We start from the raw sequence: 9,484 nt of genomic DNA on the forward strand, positions 1-9,484 counted from the left end.
GTCCATGTCGAACCTGAACAAGCTGAACCTGAACAAGAGAGAGAAAGCGTCACAGAAGAGAGAGAAAGCGTCACAGAAGAGGAACAGGAAGTACAGAGTGAGACTGAACAGGATGTGGATCAGCCTCAGCACCACGGTGACCAAGAGATACCTGAAGCAGTCGGCGAGGAGGAAGACATCGCAGAGCCTCAGCCTGAAGGTCAACTACCTCCCAGACACTCCACCAGGGTGAGACGGCCTAACTATGTGTTTACTTACCCTTCTCTTGGCCAACCAGCTTACCAGCCCCGTCCCACCGTGAATGCAGTTGGAGTCCATCCGATGCAGTGGACCCAGATGTGCTACCCCCAGCCCTATCCCCTTCCCTTTCAGCCCCCAATGCCCGCATCCATCACTCAATACCCATACCCATTCCCACTCACCACATATCCCATTCACTGTTTCTGAACTGAACTGAGACACAGCAAAGACTGTACACACACTTGCGAGCACGAACAGTACTAAAGTGCCACGAACTATACAGCACACTAAGGACATTCGAATGCTTTATTGTGTTCTTTTTCTTTTACTATGTACACGGTTGAGAGTGAAACTTGAACTTTGGGGTTTTCTATTATTAAGGTCAAGTGTCAGGAGCCACTTTTGTTTGTCGGGGAGTGTGTGATACCCTCACAAATGTGAAGTAACCTTTTATTTTGGCATAAAATGATTGTGCACTTTATTATTTTAAGTCCAGTATGCTTATTATTTTTATTACTCTAATGGTTACAAGCCAAATAATATCAGTAGTGATCCACCACAGTGCACTTGAGATGGAGAGCCGGAACCTTTGTCTGCAGCAGGTGTTTCCCTTAGTTCCTCCTATAAGGTGTAGGTGCGTTCCCCTCCCCCCTTCAGATCAGCTTTGGGAAACACAAGAGATGGTTCAGTGTCCTCATTCCTGTGTACATTTCCTCTGTTTTTCAGGTTAGTACAACGTGAAAACAACACCAACTTAACTCATAAGATGTAGTGTTTATGTGAAGAGACTGTGCTGAGTTTTTATGAAGGTTTTGTGTGTTTAATATCGAGTTTAAAAGTCGGGAAAAAGTCCGCGAAATGAACGCTTGCAGGGTTGCATAATGGCTGCGGCCACGTTGAGAAGCCTTTGAAGTTGCCGCCTGCTTTGTTGTGTACTGCACAAGTTAACATGCTTGTTTCGTTTTATCCATGACATTTCCACTGTTGGTTGCCTGAACACTTGACAGAGATATGACTGGTGAAGGGTTGTGTAATCTTTAGATGCAGTTATATTCGTTTTATTTCACCACTTGGTGCTAAGGTGGTGAACACACAGTATATTTGCATTTGATATTTTCTATTTAGTATTTTGGTACTTCAACTATCTTTATTGATTAATGGCCTCATGTCAGAAGTGCATTTATAGAGGTTATAGTGTTTGAGTGTATTTGAATATGCTAATCTCCTTTTCAATTATTATTCCCTGTGTGATGATGTCAAATGGTTTTGAACAGACAATAGTCAACTACTGAAAATAGCTTTGAGCTAATAATGTGGCTTTATGCTGCACTGTGATTTTGAGCCTTGGTTTTATAGCAGATTCAACACTGTCAATCTAATGCACTAAGTAATGGTAGCTACTGTATATGGGACCAGTACAAATACTGAAGATGCACTTGGATGTATTTCAATGTGATATGATGACTAAGAGGTTTAATGGGAATATTGAAGCCAAAGGGTTATTGTATGTGGAAACAGTGTTATTGAGAAAGTGGACATACTGTGGACATACTGTATATGCAAATGTATTTTGAAGGGACAGCAGAACATACACACATCAGACATTCCATATTCACCTCCATACTCACCTGTAAGACACACACTCCAGTACACATAGTCACACATACAGTACACATAGTCACACATACATCATACCTACCCACCTGGTACACGCGCGCACACACACACACACACACACACACATACATACTTACCGACCTGTGAAAGAAAGAACAGTACACACACACACACACAAACACAAACACACACATTTCATACTTACATGTAGTTTGAACCTGAGAAAGGACTTTGTGAAAAAGAGACATTGTTGCAGTATGGGGAAATGATTTATTGAATGGATTTATTGTGATTTATTATTATTGATGTTGAATTGTGAATAAATGTGAGATCAGCTTTGGGAAACACAAGAGATGGTTCAGTGTCCTCATTCCTGTGTACATTTCCTCTGTTTTTCAGACCGCTACAAGAGAGGCATTGAACCCAACATATTCAATACTGTAACTGTGGTACCCGGCCCAGCTTGGGACCCGTTACACTGACACAGAGGAGAAGTGGAGGTCACAGTCCATGGTTGTCAGCTGTTAGATTGACAGCAGCAGGTACATCTAAATGTAGTAGCCTAGTGAGATTTTCTTGTAGACTACATACAGTACACTTATTTGTTACACTATAAATATTACTACCACATTCCATCCTTTTTTTTTTGTGAATGAATACTCTATTCATTTACATACAACAGGATATTTATAGAGTGCCAAATCAATAGACCTTTCAGACAATTACATGTTGATATAGCAATTTAAATAATTAATTCATGATTTCCACATGATAGCTATATGTTAAATAGCTATACGTCCGCGTTCCACGGCTAACACCTTTGACTTAAGGTATTACACGTCCGAGTTCTATACGGCAAACACCTTCTATCATGCAAGGTATTTCTAGTCTACCACGGTTCCCCCGTGAAGCTATAATTAAATAGCACCCTGAGTTACACAGGTACTGTTTTTTTCTTTTCTTAAACAGAACTTTTCCGCTGAGATATGAGAAAGTTAGAATTTAGTAAATGTGAATCTATATTTGTTTGTACTTTGAAACTCTGTTTTACAAAATCAAGAGCCCGCATGTACTCCCGTCTGACTCAAGCGTTTTCCTTGACAGTCACCACGTTCCCGGAGCTGCCTGACAACTCTTCAATGTTGAAACAACAGAGTTTAGACTATAAAACCAAATATTCTTACATTAGTGGCAAATGCCTTGTTGACTCATATTTTAGATCTCAACTTTTAGCTAATATTATTCCTATATAAATTACTCAGCTTCATATCAAACATATAATTGTTGTAGTCTTCATGGCGTTGTCCTCCATCTGCCCATCTTCATTTGGCTTATGGCCTGTGGTGGTTAATGTCTCTGCTTCTGTTGGATCTCCACTGGGCTGGGGGGCTCCAGTTCAGTGGCTCTCACACCGCATGTGTGTCTCCTTGGCTTCGTCCCCTCCTACTGTGGCAAAAGTCATGTTGGTGTTCGACATGGTGTCGATTTCGTCACCTCCGCTGTCAGTCTGTGTTGTTTCTTGGTGCCCGACTTGCTCTCCATGTTGGTGAATAGCAATCTGCCCTCCTTGTCACCACAGGCTGCAGTCATCACAAGATTATTGTTAATCTGTGAGGTCTCGACCTTGTAGATCTGCTTGAAAGTCAGTTCTTGCTGGTTTTGCATAGCTTGCAAGTTGCTTCTGTAGCGGTCTCCTCTTTGTTCTTCATGGTGGTGGACCTGCTTTAGGTCTGCTTTCAAAAATCTCCTTTCCAAAAATGTTCCTTCAACCCAGAGTTCTTTTGACCAAGTATCCATCTATGGTAAAGATGAAATATTGGTCCCTTCGTGGTCGCCAACTGTGATAGAAAAATATTAATATCCAGTCAGGGTGAAGTCAACCATTTATTGAAGAAGATTCATCAGCATCAGAGAAACAGCATACAGCATACACAGCATAGAGAGCTCTGGCCTGCTGGCCAGAGCTTTGCCCTGTTGGGCAGAACTCCTCCTGAAGTGTCATATGGGACACCTTTTATACACCAAAGTGCTCTCCCTAGACGGAGATAGAATCTAAGCATCTATACTAGTACCATACAGTTTATAATAAGGCTGACTGGTTAAGTTGCAATGACCATGTATAGTATCACTTAGTACAGGTTTTATGCTGACACAGAGGAGAAGTGGAGGTCACAGTCCATGGTTGTCAGCTGTTAGATTGACAGCAGCAGGTACATCTAAATGTAGTAGCCTAGTGAGATTTTCTTGTAGACTACATACAGTACACTTATTTGTTACACTATAAATATTACTACCACATTGTTCAGGCTGTTTAGCCATGGTTCACTCTCTCCCCCGGTGGAACAATGTTGCAACACGTATGAAAAAGTACCAGCCAGGAAAATCTCTACATTGCTGTATTTTCAGACAAAGGTTTTTATTGGACAACAGTGTTATCTGAGTTTAGGATTAATGTGGAACCTGCGTGGACATCCGGGAGCAGCGGACCGTGTTGGACCATCGGACACAAGAGGTTGGATACTCCCCCGGTCCCTGTCTGCGCCTGGATCTCTGCGCCTGTCAAATTCCTAAGTTATTAAGATAAGTACATATTTACTTAGTCCCCGTAACGTGTCGTGTCTTTGAATTTTGAATTAACGATGTTAATGTAATGATAATTGAGATGATTTTGACTTATGTGTTCTCCCTCCGTCGGAGGAGTCGGAAAGCTCCTAATAATGTTTTGGTTTGACACGCGTCGTAAATTAACCCTTATCTGCTATAGATATAGAATGGTCGTAAAACTCTTTGTTTCATCTTTGAAAGGTTCAGGGTGTGTGTACAAACTCCCTATTCTATTTTTATCTATTTATCTGTTTGGTCTCGCTCTCTCGTTGTGATGAGGAAGCAGAGACAAATATTTTCAGACTTTAACTTTTTCGGTACAGTCGTTGTCTTTTGTCTGGACCCACAAGTGAATTTGCAACTCATCTTGTTGAATGGTCATTATATGTTTGGCTTATAACCTAGGGCAAGAACTTCTAGTCAGCCTGAATTTAACGAGTACTTCTAGTCAGTTGTGGTTATAGCTTGTTTGTCTGGACCATATGAATGGTCAGTATTTGTCAGTTTGTTACTGTTATGTTCACTGTACCGATAATACTGTGTTTATTTAGGTCTCTCACTTTCATGGCTTGGCCCAGCCATTGGAAATTGAGAAACAATATTTTATCTTTAAGACTATATGTTACTGATCAGTTCTGTTTTCTGTAATGAATAATATTTAAAAAAAAAGTTCTCTGAGAAATTAAAGTTAAGATTTAAGACTAAGAATAACTAACTCAAATTATGATGTCTAAATTAATTTAAACTATTGTAACATTAAGATTTTAGAGCCTTCCATATGACTATGGTTGTGTTTACAGTATTGATAATTCCTGTTTACTCTATCTGTCCCTCACTCCCTTGCTGCAGTCGCGATGCAGGTGGGGGAGTCAGGAACACCTAAATTAATTTAATATGTTGTAATGTTACGTTTTAAAACCTACCAGAGGCTTCTGGCTGTGTCTGAGTATAAATTGTCATTTATTTGATGACTTCTCTGTGAGAATGAGTTTACTGTAGCCTACTGTATGTGTGTGCGAGCAGAAGTGTGCGTGTGGGTGCTGCTTCAGTAACCCCCCCCCCCTCTCTGACTCCCATCTCTGTGAGCATGAGTGTGTGTGCGCGTGCGTGCGTGCGTGCACGTGTGTGTGTGTGTCTGTGTGTGTGTCACTCCCTCTCCCCCACTCTTGTGTTGTGTGAGTGTGTGACTGTGGGCCAAGGCCACATTATTTTTGTGTGATATCTGTTGTTTTGGGAACACGAGAGTGTTTTGACCTCCTCTCTTAGTTTTCAACAACATTCTGATTGTTTACTGTCTAAAGTATTTTGTTTAATTGTTCTGTTCTCTTACTGTTAAAAACTTCATTACCCATACATCTCTTGTTTTGGAATGTCATGTCCCCTGGTTACCATAACAACCTTTAGACCCCATTGCTGGGAAGGACACAAGGTCGCTTCTCGCCCTTAAGGCGTATTACTGGTACTAGACACAGTGTCTAGCAACTCTCCCCATTCCCGACTGGTACTGTATAGTGCCCTTTTCATTGATTTAAATAATTTAAATTATTTTATTTAACTTCTATGTCACATCTATATTGATGGGCCAAAACGGGGGAGTGTTTAAGGATTAATTTTGATTTAATTTTGATTTGTTTTTGATTAATTTAATTTGGTTTTTCATTGATTTAAGATTTATGATTTCAATTTTAAACTTAATTTGAAATATTTCTGTTTACATGGGCTGAGGCGGAGACTGGATGGAGAGGACTTGCAGTGTGGGGAGGGAGGAATCGGGTCACCGGAAAACCACCTGACTGAGGCGGAGTGCAGACGAACCACAACCTGAGGCCAGGCCAGCAGTGCATGCCATCCCACCGCGTCGGCACGAGTAAAATCGTGCCTGGTCGGTGAGTTTCTGTTGCACTGTTGAAGTTATGCCATGTAGTAGTACAAACGCTACCTGAAGAATTAAATTGTTATGAACAAATGACTGGCCAAGGTTTCGTCCCCCGTAGGAAACACCTGAGAAAGAAGAAGAGACCCAGAAGAACCCACAGCAACTGCATGTCCTCACCTCACGTCTCTCCAAGCCCCACCGTCATCATCACCATCATCGTCATCATCGTCATCCGATCACTGGACTTAAGGACTTTTTAATTCATATTTTCTTTTTTCATTCTTTATTCTTTTTTTTATTTGTTTATTCAATTTTAATTCTGTCTTCATTCATCTGTACAAACGATGAAATATTGTGTCAAGTTTCTTTAACTTTAAGGATTTATTAGTTCCCTTTAAAAAAATATATATTATTACAGTGCTTTTTGAAAATTTGAATTTCTAAATATTATTAAAGTCTTCATATTATTATTATTATTACCCTGATAAAATGTTTAATGTGGAGGTCATATGAACCTCATACAAAAATTAAAAGGGTAGATTGATGGATATGAATTATTATACCATAATTCTATGTTTGTGTATGAAGCTCATATGACCATATAAGGTTATATATTATGAACTGAACTTACAGCATGAGACCACATTTTGGTCGCATGCTGTAGGTTCAGGCAAACTGATTACAGGTCATAATAACTTTGGTTGCCCTGGCTACGAAATCATGATATACTGTATGTCACTAGTGGAAAATTACCAACTACGTGTCACTGTCTTCCTTCCTTGTTATGATCTGGGAACAAATCAATGAGTCCCACGACTTCTACTGTTATAATGTCACTGTCTTTCTTCCTTGTTATGATCTGGGAACAAATGAATGAGTCCCACGATCTTATACTGTCATAACTGTACTCTTTATATACATGTTCTCTTCCATCTTGGAAGAGAGAGAGATTTAGAAAGCTGCCACTAGGATGGTATGCTCACTGTCTGTCTTCCTTGTCTGCTCTCTTAAAATACAGCAATCTAAGATATACGTCCTTTGGCTCTTTGTCTTATTTTAATTATGGATTTATAGATCCATACTTGTTTAACTTTAATTAATTTATTTAACACATAGACCCTACCAAATGATACAGTAAAGCCTCCAGCAGTGAGAGTCAGGGAAGGGTGGGATTTGCATTGTTGCATATAAATGCAACCTTTTATTGTATGGGACGTAAAATGCTAATATCCTATATCTAAATTGCCTAATAGGTCAGCGATGGGCCGATGTCACAAACGTAACATCCGAACTTGCGAGGCACACCGTTGCTCCGATCGGCACCAAACTTGAAACAAACACTGTTCAGGGGAATGCCATGGGAATAGTCACACCAGGGGCCACATGCAGGCTCCAATCCGCAAAATTCAAAAGTTACACAGTTGAGCGTTAAAGCTAGCTTTGACTCTGGACATTATCAGAAGTCAGCCACCTTTAAATCCACACATTGGCTTCAACACTGCTGCAGTCCACACAAAGCATTTAGCCACAGGCCCAGCTGCTGGCATATGCAAATGTTCTGCAAAAAGGCATTAATGTAATTGGCGGTTGTGAGTGTGTTCATATTTTAAAGCACTGCACGTCAGTTGAGACATAAAAATCTGGCCTTCTTATTGCTGTCCATCTTTCAACTGGGAATGGAAATGAAGCAGATTAGGGCTAACGTATGATCAGATGCCGGCGACTCCGTCATTAAATTTATGTCCAGTATGCTCTCTATTAGTCTTATTAATGTCTTTACATACGTGTCTGTAATAGTGTGATATCTCTGTTCCCTCCTCCCTCTTTCCATTCATCCCTCTTCATCTTTCTCTGATTCCCCCTCTCTCTCTCTGTCCATCCATCTGTCCCTTCTATTGGTCTTTACATAGAGGTATGTCTGTAATAGTGTGATAGCTCTCAGTCCATTCATCCTTATATGTCTGATCATCACAACAGGCTTGACAAAAGGCAGTCAGGCTGCGGGTTAGAGAGAGGGCAGAGGGTAAGAGAGAAAGATGCTTTGAGCGTGGGACATCCCTCCCACCCTCCCTCCTCATCTATCCCTCTCTCCCCCCTCTCTCTCCTTCTCTACCCACCAATCCTTCTCTCCCTGGGCAGGGGTGTCGCACCAAATTCTGGGCCCTGGGTACAAGGATTCACCCGCACAATTATTTTGTGCTTTAACTATTTAAAAATAGCAGATATACAAGCTCACAGCGTGAAAAATCGTGAACATTTGTGCAAGTCTTTGAATATTTCAAATCCTTATAAGGTTTTTCGAAAAACCTCTGTTTCTATGTCAGTGGTGCTTGAACCTTTTCACGTGAAGGACCCCCAAAATGATATGTATTTGGCCACGGACCCCCATCTCAAAATATGTAGTTCCAGGGACCCCCCAGCAGCAACATTTTAGTTACAAATGTTTGCTTAAAAAATACATATATTCAAAGATTTGCACACATTTTCACAACTTTTCAAAAAATAGCAGATCTACAAGCTCGCAGCGCTGCGCTATTTTTCAATAGCTAAAGTATAAAACAATTAGGGCCCCTCCACCTTGGGCCCCAGTAACTCAGTCCCACTTTTCCACCCCTTGTGACACCCCTGCGTGGGACATCCCTCTCACCCTCCCTCCTCATCTATCCCTCTCTCCCCCCTCTCTCCCTCTCTCCCCAACAATCCTTCTCTCCCTGGGCGTCACCCCGATCCCTCGATCTCTTCCTCCCTCCTCATCCATCCCTCCTCACCCATCCCTCTATCCTTCCCTCAGTTCTCTTCTAATGCTCCCTTCCTCCCACTCTCTCTTTATCGTCCCTCTCCATCCCTCCCTCTCTCTCTCCAATGCTCTTTAGTTCAAAAGCCCCATCAAGGAGATTATCCTGTGATCCCCATTACAGAAAAACATGCCTGACATTTAAATATTAATATTCAAATTAAAACATAATTTATGGTATTAACTGTCTGCTCGGTGAGTGTGTGGCTTTTTTTGGTGTGATTTACAGAGACATTAGTTTAGCTCCTCCCCCACACACCTCTAATGACCCTAGGGTTTGGTAATTGGATCGGAGGGAAGACGTTTGCGCAACATGAAATGTGGGAAATTCGGGAAGGAAGTCAGTTCTGACA

Source organism: Nannobrachium achirus (genome assembly GCF_963921795.1).
Source record: "Nannobrachium achirus genome assembly, chromosome: 11".
NCBI lineage: Eukaryota > Metazoa > Chordata > Actinopteri > Myctophiformes > Myctophidae > Nannobrachium > Nannobrachium achirus.